Source organism: Carcharhinus amblyrhynchos, chromosome 3, assembly GCF_965287045.1.
Source record: "Carcharhinus amblyrhynchos chromosome 3, sCarAmb.v2.hapA, whole genome shotgun sequence".
Taxonomy (NCBI): domain Eukaryota; kingdom Metazoa; phylum Chordata; class Chondrichthyes; order Carcharhiniformes; family Carcharhinidae; genus Carcharhinus; species Carcharhinus amblyrhynchos.
This window is the reverse complement of record NC_137326.1, coordinates 75,677,976-75,701,711: the sequence shown is the minus strand read 5'-3', so window position 1 is coordinate 75,701,711 and position 23,736 is coordinate 75,677,976. Positions and strand designations below refer to the sequence as shown.

At 49.6% G+C, this 23,736-nt stretch overlaps 1 protein-coding gene across 3 annotated transcripts in view; it reads right to left on the bottom strand.

Annotated features, from left to right (window-relative positions):
* The window catches only part of LOC145340865 (septin-2), an 89,645-nt gene extending 68,825 nt beyond the window's left edge, over positions 1 to 20,820 (bottom strand). For 2 of the 3 annotated variants that reach the window (XM_080185333.1, XM_080185335.1), the window contains exon 1: positions 20,765 to 20,820. The gene's annotated coding sequence lies outside the window, so the exon portion shown is untranslated. The remainder of the gene's footprint in view (positions 1 to 20,764) is intronic. The other variant, XM_080185334.1, reaches the window with a different exon arrangement.
* Positions 20,821 to 23,736: the final 2,916 nt, after the last annotated feature.

Genomic DNA, 23,736 nt, shown 5'->3' with positions numbered 1-23,736 from the left:
TATAATATTCACAAACATGAAAATATTACCTCTACCCATGAGAAAAATCTCTTTTTGTAATGCTGATTGAGGGATAAATATTAGCCATGGCAGCAGGAATAACTCCCCTGCTTTTTTTCAAAATAGTGCCATGGGATTTCATTTTCCATTCTCTACCCAAGAGATGTAAACGGAGCAGATGTGGCACAAAACCTGTACATATCTCTGATAGCAAAATAAAAACTCCACTTGTGCATTTAAGCAACTGTGGTCAATAAACAAGATCAGACAGACAGTATCAACACAAGACGTTTAGTTGGGGTTTACACAAATGCAAGAAAATGTGGAAATTCAACCAAGAGTTATAAAACAATAAATGGATACAACAAAATTTTTAAAAGCACAAAAAAATGAACAAAACCCCTGCAAGAAATAACAAATCTAACAGTAAATGTTTTCCATTAAAAAGTGTGTTATGGAGCCCACTAAAGACAATATAATAACATAAGAAATAGGAGCAGGGGTAGGCCATCTAGCCCTTCAAGCCTGCCCTGCCATTCTACAAGATCATGGCTGATCTGAAGTGGATCAATTCCACTTTCCTGCTTTCTCCCCATAACCCTTAATTCCCCTATCTATCAGAAACCTATCTACCCGTGACTTAAATATATTCAGTGAGGGAGCCTCCACCACTTCAATGGGCAGAGAATTCCAGAGATTCACCACCCTTTGGAGTTGAGGAGGAACTTCTTCACTCAATCTAAAATGCACCCCCCCACCTTATTTTGAGGCTGTGCCCTCTAGTTCTGCTATCCTTTCTAAGCAGGAAGAATCTCTCTACCTCTACCCTAGCTAGCCCCTTCATTATCTTATACGTCTCTATAAGATCCCCCCTCAGCCTTCTAAACTCTAACGAGCACAGACCCAGTCTATTCAATCTCTCCTCATTAGGCTAGCCCCCTCATCTCCAGTATCAGCCTAGTGAACCTTCTCTGCACTCCCTCCAAGGCCAATATATCCTTCTGCAAACATGGCAACCAAAACTGCACACAGTACAGCAAGACCTCCCTGCTTTTATAGGTGATGATAAAACTGCGAGGGAACCTAAAAATAAGTACAGGGACTGAGTGGATTTAAGATATCCTTAAAGTGAAAGGAGAAAATAATGGGATACAAACAGACAAGCCTCCGGACCTTTGGTTTCTACCATCAGAAATTAAAAGATACAGGGCAGAGAAATTGCAGATGGATCAAAACTTTCCAATAATCAAGAATAATTCATAAGAATCATCAGAACTTGGAGCAGGAAATTTATCCCCTCAAACCTGCTCCGCATACAATCATTGCTGATCTGATTAATCGTTGCTGGATTACAATCATTGCTGGACCTAATTCCACTTTTCTGGCCATTCACCATAGCCCTTAAAACCCTTACCAATTAAAAATTCATAATTTCTCATCTTTGTTTTAAATCTGCCAGCCCTTATCTTAAAACTATACCTCTACACTGCCCTACAAGAGGGAATATAATCTCCACATTTAATTTGTCAATCCTCTCATCTTGTACTGCTCAATTAAATCTCCTCTCATTCTTCTAAACTCCAGAAAACATAGGCCTAAACTGCCCAATCTCTCTTCACAAGACAAACCCCTCAGCTCTGGAAGCAATCTCTTGAAAATGCCAGTAAATTCAAGCCAGGAGGGAACGAGAAACCAAAAATCTACAAAGCCGTCAATTTAATGTCAGCTTTGAGGAAGTTATTAGAATTCATCTTCAGTGACAGTGTGACTGAGCATTTTAACAAAATCAAAAAGCGTTAGCATGGATTTAAGAAATGATCATGGCTGACTGCGAGATGAATTTCTGGAGGGGATCAACGACTTGGTGTATAGGGGAGTATCTTTGGATGTTGTCCGCTTCCAGTAAGTGTTTGGTGGATTCCAGACCAAAAATCATTAACAAAAATGAAAGCATACAAAATTGGAAACGGAAACAGAAACAGAAAAAGCTTAGTGGAATGAAGAAATCATTGACCTCAAAACTTTAAACACTATTCATCCCTCCACAGATGTTGCCAGACCCCAGAATTTTCAGCATTTCCAACATCTGCAGCATTTTGTTTTTATTATAGAACTGAAATTAACTTGGTAACATGGGTTAGTAATTGGTTGCCAGGAAAGCTTAGGAAAAAGGGATTATCTTTGTTTGGCAGAGGAATAGGGGGTTAATAATTAGTTTTGCAACTTACACCTAAAGCTATAATAATTTGTGCAGCTGAGGGAGATTTAAAAATAGCAGTAAAACTTTACATTTGATCCCTGCTATATACCGAGGTCACATCTGGTTTCTCTTCAGATCATATAAATCTTTTGCCTTTTACTAAAAGGTTTCCAGAATGGCAAGTTAGTACATTCTTGGTACCAGAGTTCAGAAATGGGAAGGGAATGCAGCAAGAGGACAAGAGGCATGGTTTGGCTCCAGTTCCTTGGACAGAAATGTGCTCCTCAATACAATGCAATGGACCCCAAGAGCATGCACATGGACAACAGGCAAAGGTGTTACAATAGGCAGTACCTTTTGGGGAGGAAAGGAAAAAATGAGGGCTCATTACCAGGAAGGAGAAATAATAAATTTTTAGCAAGCTAGAATGACACGATCCACAAAACATAAATTATAATTATGGTTGGAGCATAGGATAGGAAATTGGAGATTCCTCTGGCTTTATACACATTAAAGCAGAATAAATAGGTCTGACAGATTAATCAGTTGACTGAACACAAAGCAAGTTCAAATGACCCTGTTATTTGTTTTTAAACGTAAATCCAGACCACAACCTACTCAATGAGAAACTCAGTTACACTAGCCCCTCTCAGCATGCAACGTAATCGCACATCCTGTTGGCTACTTAACATAAGAATCCAATGCTGCAAACAAAGCACTGAAAGAACCCAAGTAGAGACATTCGTGCAAAGCTAAGTTGCCTTACAGCATGTTTTAAACTTGTAAATGCTGCAGTGTATGCCCTGTATAAAGCATTTTCTGTGCACCATACACAAAAGCATATTGTAAAATGGTGGTTACTGCAAAGTTCATTGGGTCAAAATCCTGGAACTCCAATCGTAACAACAGTATGGATGCATTTACACCAGATGGATTGTAGCAGTTCATCCATAGAATCCTCACAGTGCAGGAAGCCGCCATTTGGTCCATCGAGTTCACACAACTGATAGAACATCCTATCCTTGCCCTATCCCCGTAGCCCCAAGTATTTAACCCGCTAATGCCCCACCTCCACATCTTTGGACACTTGAAGGGCAATTTAACATGGCCAAACTACCTGACATGCACATCTTTGAGTGTGTGGGAGGAAACATACACAAACATGGCGAGAATGTGCAAACTCCACATAGATAATTACCCCAGACCAGAATCAAATCCAGGTCCTTGGCACTGTGAGCAGCAACGTTAACCACTGTGCCACCATGCTGCCCAAAAATATTTTAGAATCACAGACTCCTACCATACAGGAGGAGGCCATGTGGCCCACTGAGCCTCCATTGACAATCCCACCAGGCCCTATCCATGTAAACCCACATATTTACCCAGCTAATCCCATCACTAAGGGGCAATTTAACATGGCCAATTAACCTAACCTGCACATCATTACCAATTTTACAAGGACAATTAGGAACAGGCAACTGCCAGAGAGACATTGAGATTCAACTTGTAGTGGTGCTTCCCAGGGATCTGTACTGGGCCACAGTTTTCACCTTATATTTTCTTTCAAAGTTATAAGAGTTTACATGACACTAGGTTAGGAGCATTAGAGCAAAGCAAGTTGTTTGTTAAGTGGACAAACTGAAGGAGCAAAGGATTTTGGGTTTCAAAGCACACAAATCATAAAAGGCAAGTGCACAGGCAAAACAAGTAATCAAAAAGCTCACGGAATACTGGACTATTTCAAGAGGCTTGGAAGCAAGGGTACAAAGTGATGCCCCAGTTACACAGCTTTGGTCAGACCCAAGCTAGAATAGTGCATTTGATTCCATTTTGGACAACATACGTCAAAGATATATTGGCCTATGACAGAATATTCGCCAGAAAGAAGCGACGTATTAGGAGTTAATAATGATGACTGGTTATATAACTGTAACTTGCATTCTCTTCCATTTAGAAGGTTAAAAAATTATTTTTGGTGTTTAAAATGATAAAGGATAAGATACATACAGAAAAACAATTTCTTTTGGTATAACAATCCATTATAAGAAACTCCATATCCTTATGCCCACATACGTCAGCATCTGGACAATATTCAGACTTGGATTGATAAATGGCAAATAACATTTGTGCCGCCCAAGTGCCAGGCAATGATTATCTCCAACAAAACAGAATCTAAGCAATTACCCTTGACATTCAATGGCATTAACCATTGCAAAATTCCCTATTATCAACATCCTGGGGGGTTACCATTGACCAGAAACTGAACCGAACTAGCATATAAATACCATGGCTACAAGAGCAGGTCTGAGGTTGGGAATTTGGCACAGAGCAACTCACCTCCTAACTCCCCAGAGCCTGTCTACCATCTACAAGGCACAAGTCAGGAGTGTGATGAAATGCTCTCCTCATCCCAATGCTGGCCTCATCCACATTCCAGGAAAAAAAAATCAAATTGCAGATAGGCCAATGAGTGAAATCAGGATTTTTTTAAAAATAAAAAAAACAGTAGAAAATTGGGATCACTCTCTTCCAAAACAAAAATGGCTGTTGAATTGATTAAAATTTCAGACACAAGTCATTAGATAGAGGTACAAATCAAACACAAACTGACTGGTGGACCAGACTTGAGACACGGAAAGGTCTACTCCTGCTGCTATTAATATTCACAATTGAACTTTACACAGCAATGCAGATAATTGGACTTCAAAAATTTAATTAAAAACCAGAGTAGAATACAAAATGTGGATAATATCTTTAGTATTAAGAGTTAAACACCTTATTAACACAGTCCCAGAATCTTCTTTCAGCCATGATTTGGACAAGTCTGACTTGGACATGATTACTATTGGAGGCTTGGGGAGTGAGTAGACCAATTTGAGATTACATAATAGAAATATTTTAAATAATTATGAATGAATACAACTGATACATAACAAAATTGTTATTTTTAAAAATTAGAATTCAGGAATCCTCCAAGGCTCTGTGGGTGCAGCAACAAACAGCACTGCCAAAATCACAAATTCTAACTTGGACCAGGGTGCCCCAGATTAAGAAACAAGAAATCCTACACACAGTCCCTCATCAACTCCTGCTGGGAATGTACTTCTCAACTGTACTCACTGCTGAGGCCTACTCATAATTAACCACCCAAAGGCATCAAGTACATGAAGCCCATACACCATTACGGATCCAAATGTTCAGGAGGAAAGAAAAAAAGGCAGAACTATTCACAATGGAACAAAGTTATGAAGGAAAATAATTGAAATAAATCAAATAAATGGCTTTGGAAAATTTGTCAGTAAATGGAGCTGTCCTTTATAAAATTTACTATATCTTTGGAACATCCAAAATGTTTCTCATACTGTTAATTACTTTTAAACTAATCATTGTTATGATGTTCCATGCAAATTGAACAATGTAAAGTGAAATCTGAATGAATTCTGTTCTTGATGTGATATCAAATGATCCAAATCGAGGAAAGCCAAAAAGAACTTCATTAAATCCTTCACTCCCTTGGATAGCACACATATGTTCATTTAAAACTGTTTGCAGTGAACTAGAACACAATTTGTTCACAATGGATGGTGAGGGAGGGAACAAAATGTAAAGGACTCTCCTTGGAGACTGCCAATTCAGTACATCGCATAGAATCACAGCAACAGACCATTGTTTAACATTTTTAAAAGTGTCACAAGTAGGCTTACATTAACATTGCAATTAAGTTACTGTGAAAATCCCCTAGTTGCCACACTCTAGCACCTGTTTGGGTACACTGAGGGAGAATTGAGCATGGCCAAAACACCTGACCTACACGTCTTTTGGATGATGGAGGAAACCCATGCAACACAGGGCAAACTCCCCACAGACAGCGACCCAAGCTGGGAACTGAACCTGGGTCCCTGGTGCTGTGAGGCAGTAGTGGTTAGCACTGTACCATCCCATTGGTCCATTATACCTGTTGTACAGTGTTAGGCAATGACTCAGTCAGTAGAATAGTTGTCCAGGTCAAAAGATTGAAGAATCAAGTCCTACTCTTAGAACTTGAGCACAATATATCCAAGCCAACACGCCACTCCACTACTGAGGTGTCAGCTAAGAAATCTGAGAATTTAATGTGACTTACCACTGTTTCCTGACATATGTATCCCTCAGTTTATCTGGTTATCATACTACTGTTTGCAAATTGATAACTACAACCGCAACTATACAGCCAATGAAGTTCTTTCAAAATAAATTGCTTTGAGGTGTCGAGATCATAAGTGCTTTACAAATACAAGCATTTTTCATCTTTCTTCATAAAATAAGAAAAATTACATTTGAGATAACTTCACCATCCTGCCAAACACCTCAGACCAGGAACCACAAATCAGAAGCTGAGCATGAGAAATCCTGCATAGTCCCATCTAGCTAGTAACATAACCAGATTAGACATTGCAGGAAAAACACCTGGGGTTAAATGAACAGTTTCAGCACTGCAAGCTTTGATTCTACAGCAACCACTGTAAAGAAAGCACACTGAAGGATTGAAATACACCATGATAAGGGTGCACGTGACAAAACCACCAGACTGTAAACCTGAAAAAGGACCTCCTAAAAATCACGTTACAACACACTTCTCATCAGTACTTACTGACGAGAAAAGCATTGATGTTAACGGAAATAAATAGTGATATTTTGAGGAGTGTACATATTACAAAGAAGGTGATGCTGGAAATCTTAAAGTGCGTCAAGGTAGATAAATCTCCAGGACCTAACAAAGTGTATCTCAGGGCATTGTGGGATGCTAGGGAGGAAACCGTAGGTCCCCTAGCAGAGATATTTGAATCATCAACAGCCAGAGGTGAGATGCCTAAAGACTGGAGGTTGATAAATGTTGTGCCTTTGTTTAAAAAGGGCTGCAGGGAAAAACTGGGAACCTCACCAGAGGCCAGTGAGCCTCACATCTGTGGTGGGTAAGTTGTTGGAAAGTATTTTGAGAGACAAGATCTACAGGTATTTAGAGACGCAAGGACTGATTGGGGAATGTCAGCATGGCTTTGAGTGTGGAAAAATCATGTCTCACAAATTTAATTGAGTTTTTTGAAGGTGTAACCAAGAAGGTAGATGAGGGCAGTGCAGTTGATGTTGTCTGCACGGACTTTAGCAAGGCCTTTGACAAGGTATCACGTGGTAGGTTGTTGCATACGCTTAAATCTCACAGGATCCAGGGTGAGGTAGCAAAATGGATACAAAATTGGCTTGATGACAAAAGTCAGAGAGTGGTTGTAGAGGATTGTTTTTCAAACTGGAGACCAGCGACCAGCAGTGTGTCTCACGGATAGGTGCTGGATCCGCTGTTATTTGTCATTTATACTAACGATTTGGAAGAGAATATAGGAGGCAATATTAGGACGTTTGCAGATGATACCAAGATTGGTGACATAGTGGACAGTGAAGCATATCTCAAATTGCAACGGGATCTTTGTCAATTGGGCTGGTGGCTGATGAATGGCAGATGGAGTTTAATTTAGAAAAATGTGAGGTAATGCATTTTGGTAGACTGAACCAGGGCAGGACTTAGTTAATGTTAGGGTGTTGGGGAGAGTTACAGAGCAAAGGAGATCTAGGAGTACAGGTTCACAGCTCCTTGAAAGTGGACTCACAGGTGGACAAAGTGGTGAAGGAGGCATTCAGCATGCTTGGTTTCATTGGTCAGAACACGGAATACACGAGTTGGGATGTCTTGTTGAAGTTGCACAAGACATTGGTAAGGCCACACTCGGAACACTGTGCAGTTCCAGTCACCCTATTATAGAAAGGATATTATTAAATAGAAAGAGTGCAGAAGAGATTTACTAGGATACTACCGGGAATTGATGGTTTGAATTATAAGGAAAGGCTGGATTGACTGGGACTTTTTTCTGTGGAGCGTAGAAGGCTTAGGGGTGATCTTATAGAGATCTGTAATGAGGGACATAGATCAGCTAGACAGTCAATATCTTTTCCCAAAAGTAGGGAAATCTAAAACTAAAGGGCATAGGTTTAAGGTGAAAGGGGAGAAATACAAAAGGGCCCAGTGGGGCAATTTTTTCACAAAGTGGGTGGTGTCTGGAACAAGCTGTCAGAGGTAGTAGCAGAAGTATAATTTTGTCTTTATAAAAGCATTTAGACAATTACGTGGGTATGACAGGTAGAGGAATATGGGCAATTGGGACTAGCTTAGGGGTTTAAAAAAAAAGGGTGCGGCATGGACAACTTGGGCCGGAGGGCCTATCTCCAAGCTGCAAAACTATGACTTTACAACATGGAGAATTTGTATTGTAACGTTGTGTTTTTTTAACCTGCAAAGAATGAGATAAAAATAAACTGAAAAATAATCCAAACAATCTTGAGGGTAGTTAAAAATGTAATTACAAGTTATTTAGCTGTTGTCTGCTAGACATATGAAAAAAATTCAAACCACTACCTCTATTCCCAGACTGTGTAATTATGCTTTGCAACAATGCAGGCAATGCTATTAATAAAGTGTTAGCTTGATTATCTGAAACCACAAGACTAAAAGAGTCAACAGTGCTCACACATTTTAGCAACAAAATTTCTTGCGAGCTGACAAGGGACTTTGGGTTAAACAGGAGAAAACAGCAAGTACTTGAAATAGCACAGTAAGAAGTCTCACTACACCAGGTTAAAGTCCAACAGGTTTATTTGGTTGCACAAGCCACTAGCCTTCGGAGCGCTGCTCCTTCATCAGGTCAGTGGGATTTCAGTTCACAAAAAGGGCATATAAAGACACAAACTCAATTTACAAAACAACGGTTGGAATGTGAGGAGGTTGGTGCAGTTTTTCGCTGTGGAACTGTCAACAGTTCCGACGCGCCACAACAAAAAAAACCTCACCGAGCTCCTCAGAAGACAAACACGAGACATGGTGGACAGAGTACCCTTCATCATCCAGTACTTCCCCTGAACACAGAAGCTATGACATCTTCTCCAAGGCCTTCAAAATATGTCATTGATGAAGATGAACCTCCTGCCAAGGCCATCCCCACACCTCCACTTCTTGCCTTCAAACAACCGCACATCCTCAAAATAGACCATTGTCTGCAGCAAACTACCCAGCTTTCAGAAGAACGCTAACCACGACTGCACGCAACCCTGCCACAGTAACCTCTGCAAAATGTGCCAGATCATCAACACAGATGCCATCATCTCACGTGAGAACACCATCCACCAGGTACATGGCACATACACTTGCAACTCGGTCAACATTGTCTATCTGATACACTGCAGGAAAGGATGTCCCGAGGCATGGTATACTGGGGAGACCATGCAGATACTACGACAACGGATGAATGAACACTGCTCAACAATCACCAGGCAAGAGTGGTCTCTTCCTATTGGGGAACATTTCAGCGGCCACAGGCATTCGGCTTCTGATCTTCGGATAAGCGTTCTTCAAGGTGGCCTTCACAACATACAAGAGACTGATAGTCAAGTTCCACACATGAGGATGGCCTCAACCAGGACCCTGGGTTCATGTCACACGATCTGTAACCCCCATGACTTGCCTGGGCTTATAAAATCTCACTAACTGTCCTGGCTGGAGACAATACACATCTCTTTAACTTGTGATTATCCCTCTCTCCACTCACATTGTCTGTGCCTTGAAGACTTGATTACTTGTAAAGACTCACATTCCAACCATTATTTTGTAGAGTTTATGTCTCTTTATATGTCCTGTTTGTGAACTAAAATCCCACTCACCTGATGAAGAAGCAGCACTCCAAAAGCTAGTGGCTTGTGCTACCAAATAAACTTGTTGGATTTTAACCTGGCAGTCTGAGACTTCTTATTGTGTTTACCCCAGTCCAACGCCGGATGGGGTTGGTCTGAACTGTGCTGGGACCAGAGTCCTGGCGAATCGTGTGAAGAGGACTGTAGACAGGGATTTAAATTAATTGGGGGGGGGGGGGGGGGGGGGGGGGAGGGTGCGAGGGTAGGTGACATTACGAGGCCTAAAGTTAAGGAGATGGTACAGGTAAGGGAAGAGGCCGAGTATGTCCCAATAATAAAGGGAGTAGGGGGTGTGAGTATGGTTGGTGGCGTACCGGCAAATAGGGTCCAGGTGAAGGCTGGGATGAAGGCACTTTATCTGAATGCACAAAGCATTCGGAATAAAGTGGATGAGTTGGTGGCGCAGATCAGCACAAATGGATATGATCTGGTGGCCATTACAGAGACGTTGCTGCAAGGTGACAGAGACTGGGAGCTGAATGTCCAGGGGTATCAAGTGTTTAGGAAGGATATGCAGGTGGAAAAAGGGGGGGGCGTAGCTCTGCTGATTAAGGATAGCAACAGGGTGGTAGCAAGGGATGATACTGGAGCCAAAAAGCAGAAAGTGGAATCGTTGTGGGTGGAGATTAGGAACAGCAAAGGGAGGAAGACGCTGGTGGGTGTCGTCTATAGGCCCCCGAATAATGATCTGGAGGTGGGGCGGGCTGTTAACGCGCAAATAAGTGCAGCGTGCAGGAATGGGATGGCCGTAATTATGGGGGATTTCAATCTGCATATTGATTGGTCGACCCATGTTGGACGCGGTGGGCTCGAGGAGTTGTTCTTGGAATGCTGCCGGGATAGTTTCCTTGAACAGTGTGTGTTGGAGCCGATGAGGGAGCGAGCTATCTTGGATCTGGTATTATGTAATGAGGCGGGTAGAATTAGGGACCTTGCGGTGAAGGATCCTCTTGGGGAGAGTGATCATTGTATGGTGGAGTTTCTGGTGCAGATGGAGGAGGAGAAAGTGGGTTCCCGGACACGCGTCCTTTGTTTGAACAGAGGGGAGTACGGTAGGATGAGAGAAGAATTGGCGAATGTTGACTGGGGGAGCGCGTTGGAAGGTAGGTCTGCTGAGGAGCAGTGGAGGATCTTTAAGGAGATCTTTCTTGGTGCTCAGCAGAAATTTATTCCGATGGTCAAAAAGGACCGTAGGAGGAGAGGTAATCAGCTGTGGATAACGAAGGAGGTGAAGGAAAGTGTTAAATTAAAAGCAGAGGCGTTTAGAGTAGCTAAGAGTAGTGGGCGAGAAGAGGATTGGGAGAGGTTTAAATGTCAAAGATTCACAAAGAATTTGATAAAGAAGGGTAGGAGTAACTATGAAGCTGGGCTAGCGCTTAATATAAAAAAGGATAGCAAGAGTTTTTATAAATATATAAAAAGGAAGAGGCTGGCTAGGGTGAACGTTGGACCCTTAGAGGATGAGAAGGGGGACTTAGTGGTAGGGGATGGGGAAATGGCTGAGGTCTTGAATAACTTTTTTGTTTCGGTCTTCACAGAGGAGGATGAGAATAATTTGCCGGGTGTTAGAGATGGAAAGGTGGTAGGACTGGAGGGTCTCAATGACATTATTGTTACTAGAGAGGCGGTGCTCGACAGACTGGAGGGACTGATTGTGGACAAGTCCCCAGGACCGGATGGAATGCATCCGAGGGTTCTGAAAGAAATGGCGGAGGTGATAGTGGATGCCTTGGTGGTTATTTTCCAAACGTCGCTGGATTCCGGGGAAGTGCCGGAAGATTGGAAAACGGCTAATGTTACGCCGTTGTTTAAGAAGGGTGCCAGGCAAAAGGCAGGGAATTATAGGCCAGTTAGTTTAACATCTGTTGTAGGTAAAATGTTAGAATCCGTCATCAAGGAGGAAATAGCGAGGCATCTTGAGGGGAATTGCTTGATAGAGCAGACGCAGCACAGTTTCGTTAAGGGGAAGTCATGTCTGACAAATTTACTGGAGTTCTATGAGGATGTGTCTAGGGCGGTGGATAGAGGAAAGCTGGTGGATGTGGTCTTTCTAGATTTTCAGAAGGCGTTTGACAAGGTACCTCACAAGAGGTTATTGCAGAAGGTCAGGGGACATGGAGTTGGGGGTAGGGTGTTAGCGTGGATAGAGGATTGGTTGTCAAATAGGAGGCAGAGAGTGGGGGTCAATGGGTGCTATTCGGATTGGCGGTTGGTGACTAGTGGAGTGCCCCAGGGGTCAGTGCTGGGGCCTCAGCTATTTACCATTTATATAGATGATCTGGAGGAGGGAACCGAGTGTATGGTGTCGAAATTTGCTGATGACACCAAGATTGGTGGAACGGCGGGTGTGGAGAGTCTACAGAAGGATCTAGATAGGCTGGGCGAATGGGCCAGGAACTGGCAAATGGAATTCAATGTTGGCAAGTGCGAGGTGGTCCACTTTGGTAGGAATAATCGTAGGAAGGATTATTACTTACATGGCGAAAAACTGCAGCAGGCGACGGTGCAGAGGGACCTCGGGGTCCTTGTGCATGAGTCACAAAAACCCAGCCTGCAGGTGCAGCAGGTGGTCAGGAAGGCTAATGGGATGCTGGCCTTCATAGCAAGGGGGATTGAATATAAAAGTAGGGAGGTCTTGCTGCGGCTGTATAGGGCATTGGTGAGGCCGCAGCTGGAGTAATGTGTGCAGTTTTGGGCGCCGTACTTACGCAAGGATATTTTGGCCTTGGAGGGAGTGCAGAGGAGGTTTACTAGGCTGATGCCAGAGTTGAAGGGATTGAGCTATGAGGAGAGGCTGAATAAACTAGGCTTGTACTCGTTAGAGTTTAGAAGAATGAGGGGAGATCTCATTGAGACATATAAGATGATGAATGGGATGGATAGGATAGAGGTGGAGAGACTCTTCCCGCTCAGAAAGGATAGTAGGACTAGGGGGCACAGCCTCAAGATAAAGGGGGGGCAGTTTAGAACGGAGTTGAGGAAGAACTTTTTCACTCAAAGGGTGGTGAATCTCTAGAATTCCCTGCCCGTTGAAGTGGTGGAGGCTACCTCGCTAAATATTTTTAAGATGCGGGTTGATGGGTTTTTGATAAGAGAGGGGATTAAGGGTTATGGGGAGAGGGCAGGAATGTGGAACTGAGCCACGACAGATCAGCCATGATCTTATTGAATGGTGGGGCAGGCTCGAAGGGCTAGATGGCCTACTCCTGCTCCTATTTCTTTTGTTCTTGTGTTCTTATGCCGGCATCCAGGGAAGGAGAAAGCTGTTGAGTTGGATGCCCCAAGATTCAGCGATAGAACCACGTGTGTTTCTAATTAAAATGGCAGATTCAGGATCAATACAAAGTGGTGAAATTTGCACATGATGCCAAGTTAATGCATACAGTTCAAATCAATGAATTAGAAAGGATACTAGGACAGCTACAGGTGAAAGTCAAAGCAGACAACCATAAACACATTGGAAAAAAAATCATACTCAAATAATTAAAAATGAAGTGGAAGGAAGCCCAAGAAGCTCAGACTCAAAAGCTTAAAATGCTAACTAATGGCACACAGTAGCAAACAAAATGAAATATTATAAACCATATAGACAAGGAGTTAAAATACAAGTTGGAGGAAATCATGATGAAAAACAGGCATCTGATCAGGTCAGATTTTTTCCTGCTCACTGACACAATGGTGAGGGAGCCAGAAGGATTTGGTTACTTTAGCTTTTTTCCTGGAAGGGTTTCATGTGGCAATTGCCATTTTGTATAGTTCAGCAATTGATCTGGAACTCCCCCAGTACCATGCAATTCAAAATGCCCCAGCAAAAACAGCCAGAATAAAGTTCCTAGAAGTCAGAATAAACTGCTGACCATTTTTTGCAGTTCAAGAGGAAACAGAAATATTTAAAACATTCCTTAACGTGGCCCGCTGGAATCCTAGCAATATGTGCAGTGTGTCTAGCATCCAGATACACAGTAAGAATTCAAATACATGGTTGAAACGAGTTACAAACAGAGTCAAAGTTGATGAGCATAAACACAAGATGAATAATTTTGTAAATTCATTGTTAGGCAGTTATAATTTTCACAAGTCGACCTATACTATTATGCTTATCAAGCACAATCTACGGAGCTTCATAGTGGCAAATAAGCAAATGAGTGTACCAATGGTGATAGCGGAAGATATTCTGATTACTGCCACAGTGGGTCCCAAGAATTCCAATACACTAAATGAGACGACAAAACAAACTGAAAATAGATCAGATTTCTGCTTTGTCCATCAACTTATATCTATGTATGCGTTTACTGTAATGAGACTTTAAGGCACTTCATAAACATATTACAAAAGTCGGATATTGAACCACAAAAGGAGATATTAGATCAGATGACCAAGAGATAAACTTTAAGGAGCAAAGTGACAGACAGGTGGAGATGTGCAGGGAGGGAATTTCAGAGCTTAGTGCCCAGACAACTGAACGCACAGTCACTAATGGTGGAACAATGATGATTGAAAATGCACAAAAATTAAAGTACTGCAGATACTGAAAGGGTGAGAGGGCTGGAGAAGATTAGAGATGAGGAGGGGGAAAGAAAAGAGGAGGCCATGGTGGGACTTACAAACAAGATGTTGTTTGCCTGGGAATCAATGCAGGTCAGCATACAAACAAACTTGCTGCGAGTTAAGACACGAGAAGCAGAGCTTTGGAAAACCTCAACTTTATGGAGGAAAAAATGTGGGAAGCCAGCCAGGAATGTCTCTGAATAGTTGAATCTAGAAATAACAAAGATGTGGTTTAAGCAGCAGATGAGTTCAGATAAGGGAAGTTGAATGCCATGGACGTGGAAAAAGGCAGTCTTAGGGAGGGCAAAAATCTTAACTCAGGATCCAATGAAACACCAAGATCATGAACAGACTGGCTAGATGTCAGACTGTTGTTAGGGACAGAGATAAAGTCAGTATCTGGGGAAGAGTTTGGAACGAAGACCAAAAATCAGTCTTCCCAACATTTAATCGGAGGAAATTTCTGCTCATCCACTTAGTGGTTAACACTGCTGCCTCACAGCACCAGGGACCGGGTTCAATTCCGGCCTCAGGTCACTGACCGTGTGGAGTTTGCATTCTCCCCGTATCTTTGTGGGCTTCCTCAGCATGCTTCTTTCCTCCCACAGTCCGAAGATGTGCAGGTTAAGTGGATTGGCTATGCTAAATTGCGCTTGGTATCAGGGAAAAGAGGAGGATAAATATATGAGTTTACAGGAATAGAACCTGGGTGAGATTGTTGTCAGTGCAGGCATGATGAGCCAAATGGCCTCTTTTTGCACTGTAGATTCTATGATGGTCAGATCAGCAGTTGGATAATATGGTAGTAGTAAAGTCGAGAGAAATGGCAATGAGGAAGAGCTGAGTAATATCAGTATTCACGTTAAAATTAACTCTGTAACTTTAGAATGATATTGTCAAGGGCAGCATGGAGATGAGAAACTCCTGCTCAGTTTCACAAACGCAGAAACATTGGGAATTGTAGCTCATCTATCAATCATGCGATGCTTTTCTCCAAAGTCAGATCTTCAATGAAAGGCTCTTGTAAGATTAGGATTATTGTTGGGGTATAATAGATTTAAGGAAGTTTGACTAACTGTGTTAAAACTGAGTTGTTAGAAACAATATACACCCAAAATGGGCAAATGTTCCATTTCCTAACAAGAATACCCCACACTTTTATCATAAAATTACCTTAAATGATTCTTCAAAAAACATGTATTTAGGATTTCAAAGGTTTTCACACAATATAAAAGGGATGACAAAGACTCCAAGCACCAGAAACACTATAATTTAAACATGTTCAGCTGTTCTCATTGTAGCAATAGTTGAGGTTGAACAAAATATCAGTTTTCAGCTAATTTAGACAAGCTATGGAAAACATACCCGTCCAAAAATATCCAATGAAACAGCTCAGCAATTATATCGGTTACAAAAGGACAATAGATTGAAGTAGCACTAATTGAAGTGTTTGTTTGCATTCAGACAACTGTAACAATCAGATCATCATCATCATCGCACTACAACATAACTCCAGCTGCTTTCTCGGCTACAGCGCCCTACAAGTTCTTCCTCCTCTCAATGTTTGGACTGGGTGAAAAATGGGGCAGTGATAATAGAGCCCCATGTTAAAGTCATGCATTCAAGTCTTGACCTCATTTCTCCCCACATCCCATTACAACTGAATAACATGACAACACTCCCACCTCCTCAACCCTCCGTCCAACCCCCCACCCCCCTCACCCCTCCCCATCCCCCGCCCCTCACCACCCCCGCCCCTCCCCTCCCCCCCACCCCTCCCCTCTCCCCCCGCCCCCTCACCACCCCCGCCCCTCCCCTCCCCGCCCCCTCACCACCCCCGCCCCTCCCCTCCCCGCCCCCTCACCACCCCCGCCCCTCCCCTCCCCGCCCCCTCACCACCCCCGCCCCTCCCCTCTCCTCCCCGCCCCCTCACCCCCCCGCCCCCTCACCACCCCCGCCCCTCCCCTCCCGCCCCCTCACCACCCCCGCCCCTCCCCTCTCCTCCCCGCCCCTCCCCTCTCCTCCCCGCCCCCTCACCACCCCCACCCCTCCCCTCTCCTCCCCGCCCCCTCACCACCCCTGCCCCTCCCCCACCCCTCCCCTCTCCTCCCCGCCCCCTCACCACCCCCGCCCCTCCCCTCCCCGCCCCCTCACCACCCCCGCCCCTCCCCTCCCCGCCCCCTCACCACCCCCGCCCCCTCCCCTCTCCTCCCCGCCCCCTCACCACCCCCGCCCCCTCACCACCCCCGCCCCTCCCCTCCCCGCCCCCTCACCACCCCCGCCCCTCCCCTCTCCTCCCCGCCCCCTCACCACCCCTGCCCCTCCCCCACCCCTCCCCGCCCCCTCACCACCCCCCGCCCCTCCCCTCTCCGCCCCCTCACCACCCCCGCCCCTCCCCTCCCCGCCCCCTCCCCACCCCCGCCCTCCCCTCTCCTCCCCGCCCCTCCCCTCTCCTCCCCGCCCCCGCCCCTCCCCTCTCCTCCCCGCCCCCGCCCCTCCCCTCTCCTCCCCGCCCCCGCCCCTCCCCTCTCCTCCCCGCCCCTCCCCTCTCCTCCCCGCCCCACGCCCCTCCCCTCTCTCCCCCCGCCCCCTCACCACCCCCACCCCTCCCCTCTCCTCCCCGCCCCCTCACCACCCCCGCCCCTCCCCTCTCCTCCCCGCCCCCTCCCCTCCCCTCTCCTCCCCGCCCCCTCACCACCCCCGCCCCTCCCCGCCCCCTCACCACCCCCGCCCCTCCCCTCCCCGCCCCCTCACCACCCCCGCCCCTCCCCTCTCCTCCCCGCCCCCCACCACCCCCGCCCCTCCCCTCCCCGCCCCCTCACCACCCCCGCCCCTCCCCTCCCCGCCCCCTCACCACCCCCGCCCCTCCCCTCCCCGCCCCCTCACCACCCCCGCCCCTCCCCTCCCCGCCCCCTCACCACCCCCGCCCCTCCCCTCCCCGCCCCCTCACCACCCCCGCCCCTCCCCTCCCCGCCCCCTCACCACCCCCGCCCCTCCCCTCTCCTCCCCGCCCCCTCACCACCCCTGCCCCTCCCCCACCCCTCCCCGCCCCCTCCCCACCCCCGCCCCTCCCCTCTCCTCCCCGCCCCTCCCCTCTCCTCCCCGCCCCTCCCCTCTCCTCCCCGCCCCCGCCCCTCCCCTCTCCTCCCCGCCCCTCCCCTCTCCTCCCCCGCCCCCGCCCCTCCCCTCTCCTCCCCGCCCCTCCCCTCTCCTCCCCGCCCCCTCGCCCCTCCCCTCTCCTCCCCGCCCCTCCCCGCCCCCTCACCACCCCCACCCCTCCCCTCTCCTCCCCGCCCCCTCACCACCCCCGCCCCTCCCCTCTCCTCCCCGCCCCCTCACCACCCCCGCCCCTCCCCTCTCCTCCCCGCCCCCTCCCCTCCCCTCTCCTCCCCGCCCCCTCACCACCCCCGCCCCTCCCCTCTCCTCCCCGCCCCCTCACCACCCCCGCCCCTCCCCTCTCCTCCCCGCCCCCTCACCACCCCCGCCCCTCCCCTCCTCCCCGCCCCCTCACCACCCCCGCCCCTCCCCTCTCCTCCCCGCCCCCTCACCACCCCCGCCCCTCCCCTCTCCTCCCCGCCCCCTCACCACCCCCGCCCCTCCCCTCTCCTCCCCGCCCCCTCACCACCCCCGCCCCTCCCCTCTCCTCCCCGCCCCCTCACCACCCCCGCCCCTCCCCTCTCCTCCCCGCCCCCTCACCACCCCCGCCCCTCCCCGCCCCCTCACCACCCCCGCCCCTCCCCGCCCCCTCACCACCCCCGCCCCTCCCCGCCCCCTCACCACCCCCGCCCCTCCCCTCTCCTCCCTGCCCCCTCACCACCCCCGCCCCTCCCCTCCCCTCTCCTCCCCGCCCCCTCCCCGCCCCCGCCCCTCCCCTCTCCTCCCCGCCCCCTCACCGCCCCCGCCCCTCCCCTCTCCTCCCCGCCCCCTCACCGCCCCCGCCCCCTCACCGCCCCCGCCCCTCCCCTCTCCTCCCCGCCCCCTCACCGCCCCCGCCCCTCCCCTCTCCTCCCCGCCCCCTCCCCTCTCCTCCCCGCCCCCGCCCCTCCCCTCTCCTCCCCGCCCCCTCACCGCCCCTCCCTGCCCCCTCACCGCCCCCGCCCCTCCCCTCTCCTCCCCGCCCCCTCACCGCCCCCGCCCCTCCCCTCTCCTCCCCGCCCCCGCCCCTCCCCTCTCCTCCCCGCCCCTCCCCTCTCCTCCCCGCCCCCTCACCGCCCCCGCCCCGCCCCCGCCCCTCCCCTCTCCTCCCCGCCCCCTCACCACCCCCGCCCCTCCCCTCTCCTCTCCTCCCCGCCCCCCACCACCCCCGCCCCTCCCCTCTCCTCTCCTCCCCGCCCCCCACCACCCCCGCCCCTCCCCTCTCCTCCCCGCCCCCTCACCACCCCCGCCCCTCCCCTCTCCTCCCCGCCCCCTCACCACCCCCGCCCCTCCCCTCTCCTCCCCGCCCCCTCACCACCCCCGCCCCTCCCCTCTCCTCCCCGCCCCCTCACCACCCCCGCCCCTCCCCTCTCCCCGCCCCCTCACCACCCCCGCCCCTCCCCGCCCCCTCACCACCCCCGCCCCTCCCCGCCCCCTCACCACCCCCGCCCCTCCCCTCTCCTCCCCGCCCCCTCACCACCCCTGCCCCTCCCCTCCCCCGCCCCTCCCCTCTCCTCCCCGCCCCCTCCCCACCCCCGCCCCTCCCCTCTCCTCCCCGCCCCCTCACCGCCCCCGCCCCTCCCCTCTCCTCCCCGCCCCTCCCCTCTCCTCCCCGCCCCCGCCCCTCCCCTCTCCTCCCCGCCCCCTCACCGCCCCCGCCCCTCCCCTCTCCTCCCCCTCACCGCCCCCGCCCCTCCCCTCTCCTCCCCGCCCCCTCCCCGCCCCTCTCCTCCCCGCCCCCTCCCCGCCCCTCTCCTCCCCGCCCCCCACCACCCCCGCCCCTCCCCTCTCCTCCCCGCCCCCCACCACCCCCGCCCCTCCCCTCTCCTCCCCGCCCCCTCACCACCCCCGCCCCTCCCCTCTCCTCCCCGCCCCCTCCCCGCCCCCACCCCTCCCCACCCCCACCCCTCCCCTCTCCTCCCCGCCCCCTCCCCGCCCCCGCCCCTCCCCGCCCCCCACCACCCCCGCCCCTCCCCTCTCCTCCCCACCCCCTCACCACCCCCGCCCCTCCCCTCCCCGCCCCCTCACCACCCCCGCCCCTCCCCTCTCCTCCCCGCCCCCTCACCACCCCCGCCCCTCCCCTCTCCTCCCCGCCCCCTCACCACCCCCGCCCCTCCCCTCTCCCCGCCCCCTCACCACCCCCGCCCCTCCCCTCTCCTCCCCGCCCCCTCACCACCCCCGCCCCTCCCCTCTCCCCGCCCCCTCACCACCCCCGCCCCCTCACCACCCCCCCCTCCCCACCCCCTCACCACCCCCGCACCACCCCCACCCCTCCCCTCTCCCCTCTCCCCGCCCCCTCACCACCCCCACCCCTCCCCGCCCCCTCACCACCCCCACCCCTCCCCTCTCCCCGCCCCCTCACCACCCCCACCCCTCCCCTCTCCCCGCCCCCTCACCACCCCCACCCCTCCCCTCTCCCCGCCCCCTCACCACCCCCACCCCTCCCCTCTCCCCGCCCCCTCACCACCCCCACCCCTCCCCTCTCCCCGCCCCCTCACCACCCCCACCCCTCCCCTCTCCCCACCCCCTCACCACCCCCGCCCCTCCCTTCTCCCCAGCCCCTCCCTTCTCCCCCCCCACCACCTGCGCCCCTCCCCTCTCCCTGCCCCCGCCCCTCCCCCCCACCACCCAACCCCCACCCCCAACCCCCCGCCCCCACCCCTGCCCCTTCCCTCGTCCACCCCCCACCCCTCCCCCCCGCCCCGCCCCCCCTCCCCCCGCCCCGCCCCCCCCTCCCCCCGCCCCGCCCCCCCTCCCCCCGCCCCTCCGCCCCGCCCCTCCCTCACCTCCTCACTCCCCTCCCTCAGTGCGGGGCCGCTGTCAGACGGGGACTCATGAGGGGAGAAGCCGAGTAACGGGGATTAGAGCCGGGAGGCTCACCGGGACCGGCGGATACTGGGTTCGGGACAGCGGCTGGAGAATGCGAGTTCCCTCCCTCTCACCTCTGCGTCGATCGCGCCCCCTCCCCTCCTCCCCTCCTCCCCTCCCCTCCCCTCCTCCCCTCCTCCCCTCCCCTCCCCTCCTCCCCTCCCCTCCCCTCCTCCCCTCCCCTCCCCTCCCCTCCCCTCACTCACGTCCTCACTCCCACTCCCTCCCTCAGTCACTCACTCTGGGATCGGCTCCGCTTCTCCAATTCTGGCCGCTCCCGCCCGGTGCGATGATAATCTCGCGAGAACAATCCAGAGCCGCAACGCATCGGGGGAGGGGCTGCTTAAGGGGGCAGGCACATCCCAGTCAGGGGGCGGTTAAAGGGACAGGCACCCCTCTCGGAGAGTGGTTAAAGAGGCAGTCACACACCTCTCGATGAGCGATGGGCAGGCACATGCCTTTTGGGGCATATGTTAATAGGGGAAGTACGTCTCGGCCACTCTGCCCCTCAAGTTTATTCCACCATTCAATAAGATCATGATGTGGAGATGTCAGTGTGGTTCTAGGGGGTTCACAATAAGAATTCTCATAACACCACGTTAAAGACCAACAGGTTTAATTAGGTATCACAAGCTTTCAGAGTGCTGCTCCTTCATCAGCTCTTGATACTTGCTGGACTTTAAACTAGTTTTGTGAGACATGAGACATCTTAATAAGATCATGGCTGATCTGATTGTAACCTCAAGCCTACATTCCTGCCAACCCCCGATAACTTTTATTAATCAAGAATCTATTCAGCTCTGCCTTAAAAATATTCAAAGATTCTGCTTCCACTGCCTTTTCAGGAAGTATGTTCCAAAGGCTAATAATCCTCAGAGAAAAAAAAATCTCATCTGTGTCTTAAATGAGTGACTCTTTACTTTTAAACAGTAATCCCTCGTTCTAAATTCTCTAACAAGAGGAAATGTCCTCTCCATATTCAGCCTTTCAATACCCTCAGGATCTTAAAAGTTTTGATCTAGTCACTTCTTTTCTAAACTCCAGTGGAGTTTAGCCTAAACTGTCCAACCTTTTCTCATAAAACAATCCACCCATTCTTGGTATGTTTTGGGCGCTGTACTTACGCAAGGATATTTTGGCCTTGGAGGGAGTGCAGAGGAGGTTTACTAGACTGATGCCGGAGTTGAAGGGATTGAACTATGAGGAGAGGCTGAATAAACTAGGCTTGTACTCGTTAGAGTTTAGAAGAATGAGGGGAGATCTCATTGAGACACACAAGATGATGAATGGGATGGATAGGATAGAGGTGGAGAGACTCTTCCCACTCAGAAAGGATAGTAGGACTAGGGGGCACAGCCTCAAGATAAAGGGGGGGCGGTTTAGAACGGAGTTGAGGAGGAACTTCTTCACTCAAAGGGTGGTAAATCTCTGGAATTCTCTGCCTGTTGAAGTGGTGGAGGCTACCTCGCTAAATATTTTTAAGACGCGGGTTGATGGGTTTTTGATAAGAGAGGGGATTAAGGGTTATGGGGAGAGGGCAGGAATATGGAACTGAGCCACGACAGATCAGCCATGATCTTACTGAATGGTGGGGCAGGCTTGAAGGGCTAAATGGCCTACCCCTGCTCCTATTTCTTATGTTCTTATGTTCTTATGTATTTGTCCAGGAAACTTTCTGTAATCTGCTTTTAATGCATTTACATCTTTATTAAATAAAGAGACCAATACTGTGCACAATACTCCAGATGTGGTCTCATCAAAGCCCTGTATAACTGAAGTGTGCTCCTGATTTTGCAATGAATTGCCCTCCCAATAAACTCTACTAACTATTCTATTAGTTTTCCTAATTACTTGTGGTACCTGTATACTAGCCTTTTGCGATTCATTCATTAAGACAGCCAGATTCCCTCCTAAATAAGATCAAAGAACAGTACAAAAAAGGAATAGGCCTTTTGGACCTCCTAGCCTCTGCCAATCATGATGCCCTAACTAAAAAAAAAACCTGCCCTTACTCGGTCCATATCCCTCTATTCCCTTCCTATTCATGTACCTATCCAGATGCCTCTTAAATATTATTAATGTGCTTGCTTCCACCACCTCCTCTGGCAGTGCATTCCAGGCACGCACCACTCTGCATCAAAATCTTCCCCCACACATCTATCTTAAACTTTCCCCCTTGAGAATCTTAGACCTCTGCAATCTCTCACCAATTAGATAATAAGGTTTTTTTTATCTTTCCTGCCAACATGGACAATTAATTAAAGTTTATTTTTTATTTTTCCTGCCAAAATGGACAAGTTCATAATTTCCCACATTATACTTCATTTGTCAGAACTTTGGCCACTCACTTAACCTAGCTATGTGCCTTTGTAAACTCCTTACGTCTTCCCCATGTTTGTGTCATCAACAAATTTAGCAACCATAGCTTCAGTCGCATTATCCAAGACATTTATATGAATTGTAAAAAATTGAGGCCCAACCATTGATCTCTGTACCATACCACTCTTCACATCCTGCTAACCAGAAAAAGACCCATTTGTGCCAACTTTCTGTCCCCTGTTAGCTACCCAATTTTCTATACGTGCAATATATTACCCCCGACAGTAGGAGCTTTTATCTTCTGCAAGTACATCTGCCTTTGCACCTTACCAAATGCCTTATAGAAATCCAAGTACCATACATCCAACGGTTCCCCTTTAAACACTGCTTAAAGAAGTCCAATAAATTCGTTCAATGTGATTTCCCTCCACAAAGCCATGTCAATTCTACCTGATTGCCCTGAATTTTTCTAAGTGCCCTGCTGTAACATCTTTAATAATGACTTCTAACATTTTCCTAAAACAGATGTTAGACTAACTGGCCTGTAGTGTCAGGGATTTGCCAGCCCACAGACCCAACAATTTGCTCAAACCACTTCCCTTGTGATTGTAATTTTTCCTGTGTTTCTCCCTCTGTTTCATTTCCTGATTTACAGCTATTTCTGGAATACTACTTGTGTCCTCAATAGTGAAGATGATGAAATGTGCCTGGTTAATTCATCTGCCCTAGCCCTGTTTTCCATTAGCAATTCCCCAGACACGCTCTCTGGAGGACCAATGCTCACTTTCTTATTTAAATATCAACAGAAACTCTGACTATCCATCTTTATATTGCCATTCCCTCATACTCCAATTTGTCCCTCCTTATCAATATTTGTCATTGTTTGCTGTACT